Source organism: Nerophis lumbriciformis, linkage group LG06 (genome assembly GCF_033978685.3).
Source record: "Nerophis lumbriciformis linkage group LG06, RoL_Nlum_v2.1, whole genome shotgun sequence".
Taxonomy (NCBI): Eukaryota; Metazoa; Chordata; class Actinopteri; order Syngnathiformes; family Syngnathidae; genus Nerophis; species Nerophis lumbriciformis.
This window is the reverse complement of record NC_084553.2, coordinates 51,765,640-51,787,096: the sequence shown is the minus strand read 5'-3', so window position 1 is coordinate 51,787,096 and position 21,457 is coordinate 51,765,640. Positions and strand designations below refer to the sequence as shown.

Here is a 21,457-nt window from a genome sequence, read left to right as displayed (position 1 = left end):
ATGATCCTGTGCAGAGGGCCCCCACCATTAAGTTCCTACAGCGGGAATCACAGCTTGGACAATGTGTAATTGATTTCCCAAAAGGCTCACAGCGAGCCCTCCCTTCTCTTTCCTCCGGGCTGACATCCCTGGCGAAGGTTTGGCCCTGTGAAAGTTTGCCTTTCTCTCCCGGGCGCGCGGCCACGTCTGCATGACATCATCACGCCCCCTTTGCACATTTTTACTTTTATCTGCGAAAGATATATTATCCATGCGCCGGCCTCTGCCGCCGCGGATCAAAGGCGGCGCTCCGTTCCAGCACGGCCAAGCATGGCGCTGAAACATGACTTTGCTGCAGATAAAGTAATCTGTGCGTTTCCACAAAGACTCCTCGTGGCGTACCTGGAACACGATTCAAGACGAGGCCGGTGTTTTCACAGCAAACTACTTCTGTGTTGGGCATGAAGACGTTTATAAGAACTAGCATGAGACTGCTTAGGGAACGTTTACATCAGAACAACCACAAAACTATCAGAACGTTTCACGGGGAGAGGAACATGCAGCCAAAAACAAACCCTGGACCTGCAAAACTGAGTAAAAACATTGTAATGTGCATGCCAGACCAGTAGTTGGCGATGTCCCCTTGTAAAGCAAAACAAAACGGGAAGTATATTTTCAACCTGCAGCAAACTTGTCCAATAGATGGTGCCATAGCACAAACAATAACACCTGTTCGATGTCTCTGTCGGCGTAATATGAAAAATATTTGTTGAATACAAAACATTATGGCCATTATCGTAGACAAATCCGTAAATTTGCTGCACTGTTTATAAGCTGCAGGGTTCAAAGCGCTGGGAAAATGTTGCAGCTTAAAGTCCAGAAAATATGGGTCTATTTTATTAAAATCCATTTAACAATGTTTTTGCAAAATGTGGTAGATCATTGCCAAATGTATTACATTACTAAATAATGCATTGTTACACGCCTGAATTTCGTTTGCAATATACAGGTAAAAGCCAGTAAATTAGAATATTTTGAAAAACTTGATTTATTTCAGTAATTGCATTCAAAAGGTGTAACTTGTACATTATATTTATTCATTGCACACAGACTGATGCATTCAAATGTTTATTTCATTTAATTTTGATGATTTGAAGTGGCAACAAATGAAAATCCAAAATTCCGTGTGTCACAAAATTAGAATATTACTTAAGGCTAATACAAAAAAGGGATTTTTAGAAATGTTGGCCAACTGAAAAGTATGAAAATGAAAAATATGAGCATGTACAATACTCAATACTTGGTTGGAGCTTCTTTTGCCTCAATTACTGCGTTAATGCGGCGTGGCATGGAGTCGATGAGTTTCTGGCACTGCTCAGGTGTTATGAGAGCCCAGGTTGCTCTGATAGTGGCCTTCAACTCTTCTGCGTTTTTGGGTCTGGCATTCTGCATCTTCCTTTTCACAATACCCCACAGATTTTCTATGGGGCTAAGGTCAGGGGAGTTGGCGGGCCAATTTAGAACAGAAATACCATGGTCCGTAAACCAGGCACGGGTAGATTTTGCGCTGTGTGCAGGCGCCAAGTCCTGTTGGAACTTGAAATCTCCATCTCCTAGAGCAGGTCAGCAGCAGGAAGCATGAAGTGCTCTAAAACTTGCTGGTAGACGGCTGCGTTGACCCTGGATCTCAGGAAACAGAGTGGACCGACACCAGCAGATGACATTGCACCCCAAACCATCACTGATGGTGGAAACTTTACACTAGACTTCAGGCAACGTGGATCCTGTGCCTCTCCTGTCTTCCTCCAGACTCTGGGACCTCGATTTCCAAAGGAAATGCAAAATTTGCATGGTTGGGTGATGGTTTGGGGTGCCATGTCATCTGCAGGTGTCGGTCCACTCTGTTTCCTGAGATCCAGGGTCAACGCAGCCGTCTACCAGCAAGTTTTAGAGCACTTCATGCTTCCTGCTGCTGACCTGCTCTATGGAGATGGAGATTTCAAGTTCCAACAGGACTTGGCGCCTGCACACAGCGCAAAATCTACCCGTGCCTGGTTTACCGACTATGGTATTTCTGTTCTAAATTGGCCCGCCAACTCCCCTGACCTTAGCCCCATAGAAAATCTGTGGGGTATTGTGAAAAGGAAGATGCAGAATGCCAGACCCAAAAACGCAGAAGAGTTGAAGGCCACTATCAGAGCAACCTGGGCTCTCATAACACCTGAGCAGTGCCAGAAACTCATCGACTCCATGCCACGCCGCATTAACGCAGTAATTGAGGCAAAAGGAGCTCCAACCAAGTATTGAGTATTGTACATGCTCATATTTTTCATTTTCATACTTTTCAGTTGGCCAACATTTCTAAAAATCCCTTTTTTGTATTAGCCTTAAGTAATATTCTAATTTTGTGACACACGGAATTTTGGATTTTCATTTGTTGCCACTTCAAATCATCAAAATTAAATAAAATAAACATTTGAATGCATCAGTCTGTGTGCAATGAATAAATATAATGTACAAGTTACACCTTTTGAATGCAATTACTGAAATAAATCAAGTTTTTCAAAATATTCTAATTTACTGGCTTTTACCTGTATACTGGAAAACTAGTGAAAATGTTAGACAAAAATGTCTAAAAGTTTCTTAGAAATAATTTGTTTTAAAGCGAGATCCCTTGCATAATCGTACTTGCTGGCCTTCCAGCCATCTTTGCAATAATTTACCTTCAAAACAGCATTGAGACCAAAGTACATAAAGCAACATTCATCGCTAATCAACGTGTGTTCCATCTTTAATCTCCTAACACTCTGGCCTGGCTGTTTTGAAGCGTCACGCATCGGAGAGAAAGCAGACAGAGGGACACATGTTCGTGCACTCCTTTTAGAAGTCTGACCACTGATGGCTCGAGGCTCGACTCTGGGTAGCAAAACAAATAAGAGGGGGCGGCCATTATGGGGCCTGACAGCAGGGTGGCGCTGTGATAATTTGATGTGAACCGGCCTGATAAATCACAACGCTGTTAGCTTGGCTTTAGTATCTGTTTATGTCTCTACAAATTGAAACCCCACTAGTGCAGGGAGGGAGGGGTGGGGCGAGAGGGGGGGGGGGTTGCCGCGGCCCCCGACGATTAGTTCAAGGTGGGGAGAGTTTGGATGGCATCTCCCTCACGCTGTTTTGTCTCTCGCAAAGCCAAGGACATATGTAAGCAATAAAGCCCAAAGGTCTGCCTTGCACTGAAAGGAATGCAGAACCAAACTATAAAAAATATAATAACGGGCACTGGGGATGTAGGGGGGGGCGGTTGTGGGTGGGGGTATCGGCGCGGGGAGGCGGATCCCCGCGTCTTGTGACCTCTCGGACGTCCCCGTTAAAAGGCAAAATGCTGGCACCCCATCATAAAAAAAGCAGGCGGATGAAGGGCAAAGGTCGACTTGACCTGGGCGCTAGAATCTGCAGCTAAGAGTCTTTTTTAAGTGAGGCGAAGGTACCACAGCTGTAAATTACATTTGTGGCGCCACCTATTGGTTATGTTCAAAATGCTTTGGAATCCATGCTAGCATACATGCAACTAAAATATCCTCATATTTTTCTTAATCATTAGTGGTTCTCAAATTTTTTTCACCAAGTACCACCTTAGAAAACACTCGGCTCACCAAGTACCACCATAATAACCAACATTAAAATACAGTAGCGTAGGATGCCTAAGTATTCATTAAACACAAGGCAGAAGGTTTTATTTAACAATAATATTTAATATCTTAGCCACAGTTTGAACAGTAACACTGTGTTTGAAAATCGAAAAATAAAACATTGGAGTTTAATCAAATATGGTGCACCACGGTTTGAGAATCGCTGCATTAGACAAATGATCAATGACTTACAGACCATTAGTGGTTCCGATGCAAAAACATTTTGCTTGATGGCCGGCATGTTTTTCAAACAATCTTTCTCAGATAATAGACACATGTGCTTGTAAGTCCACGAGAGACGTTGACCAAATTCCGCAGTGAATCAGCGAAACACCACCAAGTACTAGTTGATGTTTTGCAGAGCGCACGGAGACATTTCAAGTCAATCGGACTTACGGGGTCAAACTTTGGGTTTACGCAACAGCGCCGCTAAATGGTGTATTTGTCTGAAAACTAATAACACAGCCAACACAATAGGGGACATGTTTTGATGAGTATTCACTAGAGATGTCCGATAATATCGGCCGATAAATGTTTAAAATGTAATATCGGAAATTATCGGTATTGTTTTTTTTTATCGGTATCGTTTTTTTTTTGTTTTTATTAAATCAACATAAAAAAACACAAGATACACTCTGCAATATCGCGTGGACATCGGGGGCGGTACCTCTGGATTGGCAGACCGGGGTGGTGGTTCCTCTCTTTAAGAAGGGGAACCGGAGGGTGTGTTCCAACTATCGTGGGATCACACTCCTCAGCCTTCCCGGTAAGGTCTATTCAGGTGTACTGGAGAGGAGGCTACGCCGGATAGTCGAACCTCGGATTCAGGAGGAACAGTGTGGTTTTCGTCCTGGTCGTGGAACTGTGGACCAGCTCTATACTCTCGGCAGGGTCCTTGAGGGTGCATGGGAGTTTGCCCAACCAGTCTACATGTGCTTTGTGGACTTGGAGAAGGCATTCGACCGTGTACCCCGGGAAGTCCTGTGGGGAGTGCTCAGAGAGTATGGGGTAACGGACTGTCTTATTGTGGTAGTTCGCTCACTGTATAATCAGTGTCAGAGCTTGGTCCGCATTGCCGGCAGTAAGTCGGACACGTTTCCAGTGAGGGTTGGACTCCGCCAAGGCTGCCCTTTGTCACCGATTCTGTTCATAACCTTTATGGACAGAATTTCTAGGCGCAGTCAGGGCGTTGAGGGGATCTGGTTTGGTGGCTGCAGGACTAGGTCTCTGCTATTTGCAGATGATGTGGTCCTGATGGCTTCCTCCGGCCAAGATCTTCAGCTCTCACTGGATCGGTTCGCAGCCGAGTGTGAAGCGACTGGGATGGGAATCAGCACCTCCAAGTCCGAGTCCATGGTTCTCTCCCGGAAAAGGGTGGAGTGCCATCTCCGGGTTGGGGAAGAGATCTTGCCCCAAGTGGAGGAGTTCAAGTACCTCAGAGTCTTGTTCACGAGTGGGGGAAGAGTGGATCGTGAGATCGACAGGCGGATCGGTGCGGTGTCTTCAGTAATGCGGACGCTGTATCGATCCGTTGTGGTGAAGAAGGAGCTGAGCCGGAAGGCAAAGCTCTCGATTTACTGGTCGATCTACGTTCCCATCCTCACCTATGGTCATGAGCTTTGGGTCATGACCGAAAGGACAAGATCACGGGTACAAGCGGCGGAAATGAGTTTCCTCCGCCGAGTGGCGGGGCTCTCCCTTAGAGATAGGGTGAGAAGCTCTGTCATTCGGGGGGAGCTCAAAGTAAAGCCGCTGCTCCTCCACATCGAGAGGAGCCAGATGAGGTGGTTCGGGCATCTGGTCAGGATGCCACCCGAACGCCTCCCTAGGAAGGTGTTTCGGGCACGTCCGACCGGTAGGAGGCCACGGGGAAGACCCAGGACACGCTGGGAAGACTATCTCTCCCGGCTAGCCTGGGAACGCCTCGGGATCCCCCGGGAGGAGCTGGACGAAGTGGCTGGGGAGAGGGAAGTCTGGGCTTCCCTGCTTAAGCTGCTGCCCCCGCGACCCGACCTCGGATAAGCGGAAGAAGATGGATGGATGGATGGATGGATGGAAGATACACTTACAATTAGTGCACCAAACCAAAAAACCTCCCTCCCCCATTCACACTCATTCACACAAAAGGGTTGTTTCTTTCTGTTATTAATATTCTGGTTCCTACATTATATATCAATATATATCAATACAGTCTGCAAGGGATACAGTCCGTAAGCACACATGATTGTGCGTGCTGCTGGTCCACTAATAGTACTAACCTTTAACAGTTAATTTTACTCATTTTCATTCATTACTAGTTTCTATGTAACTGTTTTTATATTGTTTTACTTTCTTTTTTATTCAAGAAAATGTTTTTAATGTATTTATCTTATTTTATTTTATTTATTTTTTTAAAAAGGACCTTATCTTGGACCTTATCTTATCATACCTGGTTGTCCAAATTAGGCACAATAATGTGTTAATTCCACAACTGTATATATCGGTATCGGTTGATATCGGCATCGGTAATTAAAGAGTTGGACAATATCGGAATATCGGATATCGGCAAAAAGCCATTAACGGACATCCCTAGTATTCACCCTTTTGTGTACAAAGGTGCAGGAGTAGATTCCACACAATTAGGGTAGAAAGTAATAACTGACACACAATTCTGGTGATGTTGGAGTGTAATTGTGTTTGCTGGTTAATCAAATATGCAAAAGTGTGAGATGTATGTATTGTGTATACAAATGTATTAATTGAGTAAAATTAAGATATTTACGAGATGAAAAGATGTATTTTGTTTACAAAAAATCCAATCTGGAATAGTCTTCTATAAGATTGAGACAGGCCTCAACGTTGGCAATGTTCAAATCCTGGCTAAAAACACTTTTTGATTGATTTTAATCCGAATTATAATTATTTCTATGGCTATTTTACATTTTCATTGTTGCCTTCTTGTGATTTTCTGCAAAGCACTTTGAATTGCTTGTGTACGAATTGTGCGCTATAAATAAACCTGCCTTGGCTCGCCTTTCCTCCTTGGTTATCACTTCTGACTGCTTCAGCGTGTTTGTTTTCTTGCCATTCACCAAATTTTGTATATTTTGTTTCTCAATGTGGGTTCCAAAAGCCAACAAACCAGTCTGGAAAGAAGGAGGGCTTCACTGTGGACTTAAAATAACTATTTGCGAGGAGTACGGCAATGGCGTACACAATGCAGATTTGGCGTTGGAGTTGTTAGCGTTGACGGCAAGCGGCACTTCTACCTTGTTTATTTCCACGATTGTTGTACATTGTGCTGATCACAGCTGTGTCAGCCTGTCTTAGAGATCACTTTGTGCGGTCAGAAACACTTTCAATGTGTCTAAACTATCACACTCTAACTGTATAGTTTCGGGTTGCTAGGCAACCACTTTGAGCTAGCGTTTTAGCTAGTAACCTCCGGCTTACGGCACCTTCACTTTGAGGATTTTATTGGCGAAGGGGGCTTTGTACCGCGGTAAGTCTTTTTGGGGAAAGGAGAAGACACTACCGGGACACAGGCCGATGAAGGATCATCTCACAGTGCAAGTTTGTGCTCACCATCTCGGGACTGTAAGGTGAAGCCAGAGTGTTAAAAAATTACACAATTATTCGCCGGCACAAGGTAAAAAATATTTTTTTTTTTGTTTTTGTTTTAGATTGTAGCAACATGGTGGTTATCATTTCAGAGCCCACCAAAGGGACTTTTGTGTCAGTGAGCGCGTTGACATTTAAGCTTGCCGTTGTTGTGTTTTTTTGGATAAAAAAGAGATTGTTGAGCTTGTATTTATATATATACATATATATATATATATATATATATATATATATATATATATATATATATATATATATATATATATACAGTATATATATGTTTATACATACATATGTATAAAATATATATATATGGATACATACAAATGTATATTATATATATATATATATATATATATATATATATATATGTTTATACATACATATGTATAAAATATATATATATGGATACATACAAATGTATATCATATATATATATATACTGTGTATATATATATATATATATATTATATATATACACACACATATACATCTATGTATATATTTATACATATGTATGTATATATATATATTATCACTATATATATTGTATATATGTATTATCACCGTATATACACACACACACACACACATACCACATACACACACATATATATATATATATATATATATATATATATATATATGTCTTAATAAGGTTATCCAAAAAATAGTGCTCGATACCGTAGTAGAGCGCAATATATGTATGTGTGGGAAAAAAATCACAAGACTATTTCATCTCTACAGGCCTGTTTCATGAGGGGGGGTACCCTCAATCATCAGGAGATTTTAATGGGAGCATTCGCATACCATGGTTTATATAGGGCACAGAGTGGGTGGGTACAGGCTGGCCTAGGGGCGTGGTGATTGGCTCATGTGTTACCTAGGAGGTGTTTCCATCTATGGCGGCATGTTGTTACAATTTCGCTGCGCTTGTTGAGGGATGACAGGTCTGGACGGTAAATAATAAACAGTTTCTCTTTCAAGCATAGGTTGCATCTTTTATTACCACTATTGTAAGGTGTGCTGGATGCAAGAATTTGCCATGTTATTGAATATTCAACATTATTGTCTTTGAGGTCCCAAATGTGTTTGCTGAGTTCTGTGGTATTTCGCAGGTTTTTGTTCCTGAAAGAAGCCTTGTGATTGTTCCATCTGGTTTTGAATTCTCCCTCGGTTAATCCTACATATGTGTCGGATGTGTTAATGTCCTTGCGTATTACCTTAGATTGGAAGACAACTGATGTTTGTAAGCATCCCCCGTTGAGAGGGCAATCAGGTTTCTTTCGACAGTTACATCCTTTGTTGGTTTTGGAGTCGCTCTGTCTGGGGGTCGACGGCTCATTTGCAATTGTTTTGTTGTGGTTTGAGATGATTTGTTGTATATTGTTCATGCAGCTGTAGCTCAATTTAATGTTGTTCTTGTTGAATACTTTTCTTAGGGTGTTGTCTTTGGGAAAGTGTTTGTCAATCAGATTGAGGAATTTGTGTCCAATGTTCGTTGAGACGTTTTTGCTGTATGGGGGTTTGTACCAGATGATGTCGTTTCGTTTTCTGTTCTTTTTTGGCTGGTTTCCTGGCGTGGGTTCATAGGTGAGGGTGAAATTGTATCCGCTTTCATCAAGGGCTTTTTGGTACGGGGGGGTTGCTTGGTCAAATTCAGCTTTGCTAGATGACAGCATCGATAGCCTTTTATTGATTCCGGTAGGTATTCTTTTCGTGGTGGTAGGTGGGTGGTTGCTGTCATGGTGCACGTATTGGAGTGTTGTGTTGGGTTTCGTGAATGGTTGGTAGCTGTTATTTCTCAGGTTGAAAGTGACGTCAAGGAAGTTGACGGTTTGCTTGTTGGCTTCAATCGTGATCCGTAGGCCGTTCTCTTTGAAAATTTGGCATATGCGCTTCTTGGTATTCTCGCTGCTCCTTGGCGAGGCGCGACACACTGCCAGTCCGTCATCACGGTAAATACCAAGGTTCAGATTGAGGCTAGCGAGCTGGGAGAGGAGGAAACTCCCAACGAGTTCACACGTTTCTGCTCCGTCAAAACTTCCCATAGTGACGTCAAATGTTGCATTGTTCTTTTTTTGCTTTGATATCGAGGAATTTTACCCTTCCATCACGCAAGACCTACTGACTCAAGCACTAGACTTCGCCTCAGACTACGACTCAATCACAGGCAACGAAAGAAACATCATCATCCACGCAAAAAACTCCATTCTCATCCACAACAGTACACCATGGCAAAAAAAGAACAATGCAACATTTGACGTCACTATGGGAAGTTTTGACGGAGCAGAAACGTGTGAACTCGTTGGGAGTTTCCTCCTCTCCCAGCTCGCTAGCCTCAATCTGAACCTTGGTATTTACCGTGATGACGGACTGGCAGTGTGTCGCGCCTCGCCAAGGAGCAGCAAGAATACCAAGAAGCGCATATGCCAAATTTTCAAAGAGAACGGCCTACGGATCACGATTGAAGCCAACAAGCAAACCGTCAACTTCTTTGACGTCACTTTCAACCTGAGAAATAACAGCTACCAACCATTCACGAAATCCAACACAACACTCCAATACGTGCACCATGACAGCAACCACCCACCTACCACCACGAAACGAATACCTACCGGAATCAATAAAAGGCTATCGATGCTGTCATCTAGCAAAGCTGAATTTGACCAAGCAACCCCCCCGTACCAAAAAGCCCTTGATGAAAGCGGATACAATTTCACCCTCACCTATGAACCCACGCCAGGAAACCAGCCAAAAAAGAACAGAAAACGAAACGACATCATCTGGTACAACCCCCCATACAGCAAAAACGTCTCAACGAACATTGGACACAAATTCCTCAATCTGATTGACAAACACTTTCCCAAAGACAACACCCTAAGAAAAGTATTCAACAAGAACAACATTAAATTGAGCTACAGCTGCATGAACAATATACGACAAATCATCTCAAACCACAACAAAACAATTGCAAATGAGCCGTCGACCCCCAGACAGAGCGACTCCAAAACCAACAAAGGATGTAACTGTCGAAAGAAACCTGATTGCCCTCTCAACGGGGGATGCTTACAAACATCAGTTGTCTACCAATCTAAGGTAATACGCAAGGACATTAACACATCCGACACATATGTAGGATTAACCGAGGGAAAATTCAAAACCAGATCACAAGGCTTCTTTCAGGAACAAAAACCTGCGAAATACCACAGAACTCAGCAAACACATTTGGGACCTCAAAGACAATAATGTTGAATATTCAATAACATGGCAAATTCTTGCATCCAGCACACCTTACAATAGTGGTAATAAAAGATGCAACCTATGCTTGAAAGAGAAACTGTTTATTATTTACCGTCCAGACCTGTCATCCCTCAACAAGCGCAGCGAAATTGTAACAACATGCCGCCATAGACGGAAACACCTCCTAGGTAACACATGAGCCAATCACCACGCCCCTAGGCCAGCCTGTACCCACCCACTCTGTGCCCTATATAAACCATGGTATGCGAATGCTCCCATTAAAATCTCCTGATGATTGAGGGTACCCCCCCTCATGAAACAGGCCTGTAGAGATGAAATAGTCTTGTGATTTTTTTCCCACACATACATATATATATATATATATATATATATATATATATGTCTTAATAAGGTTATCCAAAAAATATTGCTCGATACCGTAGTAGAGCGCAATATATGTATGTGTGGGAAAAAAAATCACAAGACTATTTCATCTCTACAGGCCTGTTTCATGAGGGGGGGTACCCTCAATCGTCAGGAGATTTTAATGGGAGCATTCGCATACCATGGTTCATATAGGGCACAGAGTGGGTGGGTACAGGCTGGCCTAGGGGCGTGGTGATTGGCTCATGTGTTACCTAGGAGGTGTTTCCGTCTATGGCGGCATGTTGTTACAATTTCGTTGCGCTTGTTGAGGGATGACAGGTCTGGACGGAAAATAATAAACAGTTTCTCTTTCAAGCATAGGTTGCATCTTTTATTACCACTATTGTAAGGTGTGCTGGATGCAAGAATTTGCCATGTTATTGAATATTCAACATTATTGTCTTTGAGGTCCCAAATGTGTTTGCTGAGTTCTGTGGTATTTCGCAGGTTTTTGTTCCTGAAAGAAGCCTTTAAAGCCATTAAAATCTCCTGACGATTGAGGGTACCCCCCCTCATGAAACAGGCCTGTAGAGATGAAATAGTCTTGTGATTTTTTTCCCACACATACATATATATATATATATATATATATATATATATACTGTATATATATATATATATATATATATATATATATGTATGTGTGTGTGTGTGTATGTGGAATGTGTGTGTATATACAGTGATAATACATATATACATAATATATAGTGATAATATATATATATTTATATATATATATATATAAATATATACATATATGTATATGTATATATATATATATATATATATATATATATATATATGTATATATATATATATATATACTGTATATATATATGTATCCATCCATCCATCCATTTTCTACCGCTTATTCCCTATATATATATATATATATATATATATATATATATATATATATATATATATATAAGTCAGAAAAAAACACAGAGGCTATTTCATCCCTGCTCTTCAGGGGAGTTTTAGACCAACCGAACTGTTCAGATTTTTTCCATAAACTGTTCCATACCTTATGATCATCATGAGGTCCAAAACAGACGCCATACCTTATTCTTGCCTCCAGAAATAAAAGAGTGTCCTAATTTTTTCACATGATTTTTTTTTATGATTTATTTTTGAAAACAGGTTGCTGTCAAGGCCCACGTACCAAGCCTTTCTTTGGTAATGTCATAAAAACAGACATGTATGCAGGTAAAAGGGCTTATGGAACATCCTATCGCTGTTTTCACTCCTATGTTCCATCGCATACCACAATCATAAATCAGCCTTTTATCATCGGAGTGCAAAATGGCAAACATTCAACTAGGAGTGGAAAATCAAACCCAGGATGTCCACGCCGGTTGCCGCTCCAGCTTTAAAAAAAAAAGAAAAAAAAAGTTATTGAGTCTCCATTGAACATTATAAGTATACTTCACACTCGAAATGGAAAGTACAGCCTGGCTGCCAAAGGCTGGCCGATCCAGCAGGACGCTTTGATATCTTTGCTCATTTTTCTTTGATGCTCCCAACGCGAGATATGCAGCGATATTTACTAAATCAAAGACGGCCTTTCTTTCAACAGCTGCAGAGAATTTAAGATGAATGGAAACAGTTGTCTCTCGCAAAAAACACACTAAAGAAAGAAAAAAAAAAGAACTGCACCTTGAGGAGAAAGTGATGTTTTCATGTCTGGTGAAACGCCATACCCTTAAAAATGGCTTTTATTTAGTGCTGGGGAGGGGAACATGTTTTGAAATGGGGAAACAAGAACATTTCCTACTTCTTGTACGGTATATTTTGTTAAAAGACTGTTTTCTTCGAATGAGTAATCAGTATCTGTCCTAGATGTTCTCAACTCCTGTTTTCCATGCCAGTGTTGTATAAAGCAGCATAGTGCCAATACTAACATATATCTGGTTTGATGGTACATGCTTCTGAGGGGCTGTGTGTAAAAACTAAGCCAAAACAATGAATGCGTAATCGGTAACCTAGTACATGTTGGACACAGGAAGTAAACAAAAGCTAAATGGAAGAGACGGGGTAAGGTTAAATAAACTTCAATCTTCTGACTCCTTTGGAGTTTGTTGAATTGTGCACGGGTAAAATGTGATGTCATTCAATATAACTTAGTTATGCATGTTCGAAATAAACTAAAACCAAAACTTGAGTGACTCAACGGCGCCTCTGCTGGGTACAGAAAAGTAGTGCACTTTAATTCCCCTCCTCAGCTTTCCGACACCAAAAATCAACAATCAATGTAACAAATACACATATACAGATAAAACAATCAATAATGTACTTTTTGTGTCAGGCTCAGATATAGTGAAACAGTAAAGCGGGACTGGTCTAAAAAAATTGAGTTGTCTTCTTTTTTTGTTTATTTGTGTATTTTCATTTTTTTGGGGGGTGTTTTATTTTGTTTATTTTGTTTTTTTATTTGTTTCTGTTTTTATGTCATTCGTGGAATAAACCTGTCATTTTTTCTGTCACTTATTTATGTATATTGATGCTATGTGTTATTTTACAAAGTAATGTCAACACTACAGATTGCACACTCTTTAACTTCAAAACATTTCAGCACTTTGTATATCAGGCTCTGAAATTAAGTCTTTTAAGAATGTTGGGTAAGTCATCTGAGTTTTAAATCACGGTTCCCCAATTTTGTATTTATTTAATTTTGCTATATTATTTACATGTTTGAGGGTGCATCGCAAATATTAGCATCATGACTGTGACAGACGGTTAGCATTTACACTACACAATGAGTTAGTATTGACTTACATTTGAGGAAAGTGAAGCAAACATTATTGAAAATAAATAAATTAAATACTTAAAAATATTTTATTAATAAATATATAAATATATATATAGATATTTTTGTATTATTTTTAAATATTAATTTTTATTTTTCAATAATGTTTTCTTCACTTTTTTTCAAATGTAATGTAATAGTAACTCATTCTGTAGTGTAAATACTAATTAAATAAAAGTGAAGCAAAAGTTATTGAAGACAAAAAAATACTTAAAAATAATTAAACATATTATTTAAAAAAATTAATAATACAAAAAACATATTTATATATTTTATTATTGTTAAATATTTATTTTAATTTTTTAGTAATGTTTTCTTCACTTTCTTCAAATGTAATTTACTACTAACTCACTCTGTAGTGTAAATACTAATTAAATAAAGGTGAAGCAAAAATTATTAAAGAGATAAAGTAAAATACTTAAAAATAATTAAAAATGTTATTTAAAATTTGGAAATATATATGTATATATATATGTTTTTAAATTATTGTTATATATTTATTTTTCAATGTTTTCTTCACTTTTTTCAAATGTAATTTAATACTAACTCACTCTGTCGTGTAAATACTAATTAAATAAAAGTGAAGCAAACATTATTAAAGACATAAAAAAATACTTAAAAATAATAAAAAATTGTATTTAAAATTTTTAAATAGATATATATATATATATACATATATATATATATATATATATATACATACATATATATATATATATATATACATATATATATATATATATATATATACATATATATATATATATATATATATATATACACATATATATATATATATATATATATACATATATATATATATATATATATATATATATACATATATATATATATATATATATACATATATATATATATATATATATATATATATACATATATATATATATATATATATATATATATATATATATATATATATATATATATACATATATATATATATATATATATATATATATATTATTTTTATTTTTTTTATTATTGTTAAATATTTATTTTTCAATAATGTTTTCTTCACTTTCTTCAAATGTAATTTAATACTAATTCATTCTGTAGTGTAAATACTAATTGTCCATCATAGTCATGGTAATATTTGCGATTATCGTGTACGCTGGACTGTGTTTTGAGTGACAGCAGAGGCATTGACGTTGAGCCTGCTATAAGACCGCCCGTATCCTTTTACACTGTTGCTGGAAGCGCAGGCCGGCTGCAAAGGGCCTCTCCCAGGGAAAGCTTTCACTCTGACCGTTTGTCTTCATCAATCAACTTGCGCTTGTTGACCCAGCAACATGATGTCAATATTCATGTCATGCATACCCTCAATGGGGTCCAGGCAGGGCGCTGTCTGTCCTCTCAGTGGGCGTTTCCTGTGCTGATGCATTGTGGGAAATCTCTAGCTTCCTTTTTTCCGTGTTTCTTTAAATGCGGCCGCAAACACCCCCGTGCTGTTTGCTTTGCTTTGTCATAGCTCATCCACTTATGTGTTTTCCTTGCTTGTGATGATCCCCGCTTTACTCGCCGCACCAAATGTAGCGTTTGATCAGCGGCGCAGATAAGTGGCGGCGCCCGCTCAGATCAGCACATTAGTATCTCATTTGAAAGAATGGTGTCAGCGTGTTGACAAGCTCGTGATAAGTCGCTGGCTTCTAAAGGGAAAACATAAAATAAAGAGGGGGGAAAAAAACATGTTTAAAGCGGATAAATGCCTTAGGACCCCATCTGTCTATCTCATTGTCACGATTGTAGTTTATTTCGGGTGATTGTGAAAACCTCCTTTAAACAGGCTTTCGGGATGTTAGTTTGTTAGACCCCCTCCCGTGATGGTAATGTTATCTCTGTCTACATTTCATCACTCCTTTTGATTACCACATAGGACCCTGGGAATTATATTCCAAGCATCTACATTAGGTTATTCGAATTGCGGCCCAAGGGCCAAATCCATCCCGGGAATGACACCATACAGACCCCAAAACTTGGGAGACAAACATTTTTGCAGCAAATTCCGAAAAACACTACAGTGCTCCTGTTGTATAAAGGAACTTGGAACACTGTAGATCCATCGGCAGATCCTTGCATTGACATTGTACACATAGAAACATAGACACGGGGGTACAAAATTGTGATTTACATAACTAAGGCGTTCCACAAGGCACCCCTTTAAGTCCTCTCCTCTTACAATTGTTTTTCGTAATGTGATTTTTGTAACTAAGGTGTTGCTTTATTTTGGTTACCTCGGGATGCGTGAGTCAGTAGTCAGGCAAAACTGGACAATCATGCATTACATACTATACATTACCTTTTGCACTATATCAATTTATATTATTATGTGTTGTCAACTTTGTACTTTTTTATGTCATTGCCTGAAAAAATAAATAAATGAAAAAAGTGAAAAAATTGTTCAACTTCTTTAGTTATACTTAGTGTGTGCCGTCAGGGCCAGCAAAGACTTCTCTGCTGGCCCCGGGCCCCTCTGTAATGGAAAAGTTGGGTCCCAAGGCCAAAAAGGTTTAGAACCACTGGTTTAGACTATCAAATACAAACATTGTAGACTTTTTCCATAACTTTTATTCTCATGGTGGGTATAATGTCAATGCAAGGCTGTGCCATACCGTAAAAAGTTCACTTCCCCAAATTCCTGTAATTTTACAAGATTAAAATACCAGCGGTTTGTTTCAGTTGGTCAAAGATCCTGTATATGACAGGAGCGCTCTGCTGTTTTTAAGAACCTATCTGTATTGCAAGTCAAAAATCCTCTATATAAACAAATGTCCACTGCAGAGGACTGGTTCTCATGATTAATAGTTAGGAGTGTTGTGCTGTGTTTAGGAATATGCTGCAAAAATGTTAGTTGCTTCCAGGTTTTGAGTTGGTGTGACATCAGTCCTGTGCCGGCTTTGTTCTGTGGACCGCCAGTGGCACAGCCTTGTTGTAGAGCAGGAACATTAAACTGAATTGTTTTGGGGGCCACATTTCCAGAAAGGTAAAGACCGGGGAGTCGGACTTCTTCCTTCTCTATTAGTCTTATTTTGTATATTTCAGAGGACCAATATCCTCAACAGTAGACTAGATTTTGTTTGGTATATTTATTTTGCCAGAGTTACAGGAGCACTCTTCAGTTTTTAAGAACCTGCTGCAAAAATAAATCAATAAAACCATTTTTTTTAACTGAACTTACATAGCCCAAGTGATGAAAATGAAAGGACCTAAAATAGAAAACCACGAGTATAACCAGTGGCGGGCCGTGCGTTTCCCACCTAGGCCTTCAGTGATGTCCAACCTCAATGCCATCAAGCAAAACAGCTTTGCGTGGCACGGGCAGGACTTAGCAATAATAAATAGTTCAGTTGCTTTCAGCACGGTGGGCGAGGGGTTAGTGCGTCTGCCTCACAATACGAAGGTCCTGAGTAGTCCTGAGTTCAATCCCGGACATGGGATCTTTCTGTGTGGAGTTTGCATGTTCTCCCCGTGACTGCGTGGGTTCCCTCCGGGTACTCCGGTTTCCTCCCACCTCCAAAGACATGCACCTGGGGATAGGTTGATTGGCAACACTAAATTGGCCCTAGTGTGTGGATGTGAGTGTGAATGTTGTCTGTGTTGGCCCTGCGATGAGGTGGCCACTTGTCCAGGGTGTACCCCACCTACCGCCCGAATGCAGCTGAGATAGGCTCCAGCGACCCCCCGCGACCCCAAAAGGGACAAGCGGTAGACAATGGATGGATGGATTACAAAATACTGAGGCTATCTGTAATCCTTTTATGCTGGCATGCAAGCCAAAAAAAAAAAAACACATACTAGTGTTGTCCCGATACCAATATTTTGGGACCGGTACTAAAATTATTTTGATACTTTTCGATACTTTTCTAAATAAAGGGGACCACAAAAAATGGCATTATTGGCTTTATTTTGACAACAAATCTTATGGTACATTAAACATATGATTCTTATTGCAAGCCATCTACTGGTCACACTTATCTTTTCACCATGTACCAAAGAAAACAGCTTCAAGGTCGGTAAGCACAACCAAATTGAGTTTGAGACCCCTGACTTAGAGTGTGTATATACAACCTTGATAGAGGTGTTTAGAGGTTTTGTAAGGCTATTTAGGCAAAATAGAGCTACTTCTTTTTAGGGTTGTCCCGATATCAACATTTTAGTACCGGTACCAAAATGTATTTCGATACTTTTCGGCACTTTTCGAAATAAGTGGGACGACAAAAAAAATGGCATTATTGGCTTAATTTTAACAAAATATCTAAAGGTTACATTAAACATATGTTTCTTATTGTCCTTTAATAAAATAGTGAACATACTAGACAACTTGTCTTTTAGTAGTAAGTAAACAAACAAAGGTTCCTAATTTAGCTGCTGACATATACAGTAACATATTGTGTCATTTTCCATTCTAATATTTTGCCAAAATTATTAATTAATCAATTAATTATTAATGACAAGTGGTAGAAAATGAATTGTGGGGGGTGAGGGCACCGGTACTTTTCAGAGGCGGTACAGTACCGAAAATGATTAATTAGTATCACGGTACTATACTAATACAGGTATACCGTACAACCCTAATACATACATAAAAATAGTCTTACAGCATTTAGTTTACATATTTGTTTGTATTTATTCACATATCTTTTTTAATGGCATTAAACTTGGGCTGCTATAATCCTGTCCACTAAGGGAAAATAGTGATTGTTGATGTATTACAAACCCTGTTTCCATATGAGTTGGGAAATTGTGTTAGATGTAAATATAAACGAAATACAATGATTTGCAAATCATTTTCAACCCATATTCAGTTGAATATGCTACAAAGACAACATATTTGATGTTCAAACTGATAACCTTTTTTGTTTTTGGCAAATAATCATTAACTTTAAAATTTGATGCCAGCAACACGTGACAAAGGAGTTGGGAAAGGTGGCAATAAATACTGATAAAGTTGAGGAATGCTCATCAAACACTTGGAAGTGAACAGGCAAATTGGGAACAGGTGGGTGCATTATTTGGTATAAAAGTAGATTCCATGAAATGCTCAGTCATTCACAAACAAAGATGGGGCGAGGGTCACCACTTTGTCAACAAATACGTGAGCAAATTATTGAACAGTTTAAGAAAAACCTTTCTCAACCAGCTATTGCAAGGAATTTAGGGATTTCACCATCTACGGTCCTTAATATCATCAAAGGGTTCAGAGAATCTGGAGAAATCACTGCACGTAAGCAGCTAAGCCCGTGACCTTCGATCCCTCAGGCTGTACTGCATCAACAAGCGACATCACTGTGTAAAGGATATCACCACATGGGCTCAGGAACACTTCAGAAACCCACTGTCAGTAACTACAGTTGGTCGCTACATCTGTAAGTGCAAGATAAAACTCTCCTATGCAAGGCGAAAACCGTTTATCAACAACACCCAGAAACGCCGTCGGCTTCGCTGGGCCTGAGCTCATCTAAGATGGACTGATACAAAGTGGAAAAGTGTTCTGTGGTCTGACAAGTCCACATTTGAAATTGTTTTTGGAAACTGTGGACGTCGTGTCCTCCGGACCAAAGAGGAAAAGAACCATCCGGATTGTTATAGGCGCAAAGTTGAAAAGCCAGCATCTGTGATGGTATGGGGGTGTATTAGTGCCCAAGACATGGGTAACATACACATCTGTGAAGGCGCCATTAATGCTGAAAGGTACATACAGGTTTTGGAGCAACATATGTTGCCATCCAAGCAACGTTACCATGGACGCCCCTGCTTATTTCAGCAAGACAATGCCAAGCCACGTGTTACATCAACGTGGTTTCATAGTAAAAGAGTGCGGGTACTAGACTGGCCTGCCTGTAGTCCAGACCTGTCTCCCATTGAAAATGTGTGGCGCATTATGAAGCCTAAAATACCACAATGGAGACCCCCGGACTGTTGAACAACTTAAGCTGTACATCAAGCAAGAATGGGAAATAATTCCACCTGAAAAGCTTCAAAAATGTGTCTCCTCAGTTCCCAAACGTTTATTGAGTGTTGTTAAAAGAAAATATGATGTAACACAGTGGTGAACATGCCCTTTCCCAACTACTTTGGCACGTGTTGCAGCCATGAAATTTTAAGTTAATTATTATTTGCAAAAAAAAATAAAGTTTATGAGTTTGAACATCACATATCTTGTCTTTGTAGTGCATTCAATTGAATATGGGTTGAAAATGATTTGCAAATCATTGTATTCCGTTTATATTTACATCTAACACAATTTCCCAACTCATATGGAAACGGGGTTTGTAATTGATACACTCCACCACATCGCGACAACAATGAGGAACAACAGTGAGGAAACGGAACTCGAGAGCTGTAAAGGACGATCGGGGACATTGGGATAAAACTGTGCCACCATCTGCTCCGAGACTAACCCAAACCACAAGACAGTAGCCAAGCTCAAGATGGCTGTCAGTTTACCTCAGCAGTGACACGGTGACATGAACGTCTGAGCTTTAGGGATGTCAGCGGTGAGCCTCAACCAATGAATGATTTTTTTTTTTTTTTTTTTTTTTTTTACTAGCGAGTCTGTTTGATACTTCAAAAAGACGCTTTCGGAGTGAGTAATAATATATGATGCTAAACTATTCCATTTATGCTCCTACGTCCACATGCTGCAATGGATGAGATCACTCATCAGGTCCCTTAAGTATAACATGTTCTCAGTTGTAGTTTCATGGACACATAACAAAGATCCAGATAAAAAGGGGGGGGGGAAATAAGATTTGCCTCCTTGGAACAGAGCGGGAAACCCAAGGCGGTACGAGAGAGGAACCATTCCCCACGTTTGGCACCGACATGAAAGCAGCTTCACTCAAGTAATGGCACATACAAAAACACATGGACGTGCACGTTTATGCAAGGATACCTGCACACACACACACACACACACACACACACACACACTGTAAGTAGGCCTGTCATGGACACGCAAGGAAGGTTGGAAACAAAACAAAAAAAACAACTTTGTGTCGACAGGAGTAAAAAAAAAAAAAGAAGCAAGAGTTGAAAGGGTTGTTGCATGAGAGAAAGTGGGAGATGAAGGCGTTGGCTCTGTCACAACTCATCATTTTGCACAGGAAAAGGTGCAAGCGAGTGAGCGCTGTCACCGTCCTGCTGAACATAGCACACAGGACGGACTCATGGAGAGTCAGGAAGAAAGGGACTGGAAAAACTTTGGATACCAACTGAGGTCTGTAGCGTGTTGTGTGCCTCGGAACAGACAAGTAGGGAACGACTTTGAAGACAGTTCCCTATATTGGGAAACCCAATTAAGCTTTCAAAAATACGAAAATATAAATACGCAGATGTATTCCAAAAATAAATATAGAAATATGAAATAGCAACTTAAAAAAAGCATATATATAATTATTAAAATATACAGGACAGGCCAAACGTTTGGACACACCTTCTCATTCAGTGTGTTTTTTATTTTATTTTCATGACTATTTACTATTTATTGTCACTGAAATCATCAAAACTATGAATGAACACATGTGGAGTTATGTATTTAACAAAAAAAGGTGAAATAACTGAAAACGTGTTTTATATTCTAGTTTCTCCAAAATAGCCACCATTTGCTCTGGATACTTTTCCACACACTCTTGGCATTCTCTCGATAAGCTTCAAGAGGTTGTCACCTGAAATGGTTTTCACTTCACAG

At 39.5% G+C, this 21,457-nt stretch overlaps 1 long non-coding RNA gene across 1 annotated transcript in view; it reads right to left on the bottom strand.

The window, feature by feature from the left end:
- Positions 1–21,457, bottom strand: part of LOC133608362 (uncharacterized) — a 237,271-nt gene that overhangs the window by 37,863 nt on the left and 177,951 nt on the right. The window lies entirely within an intron of this gene.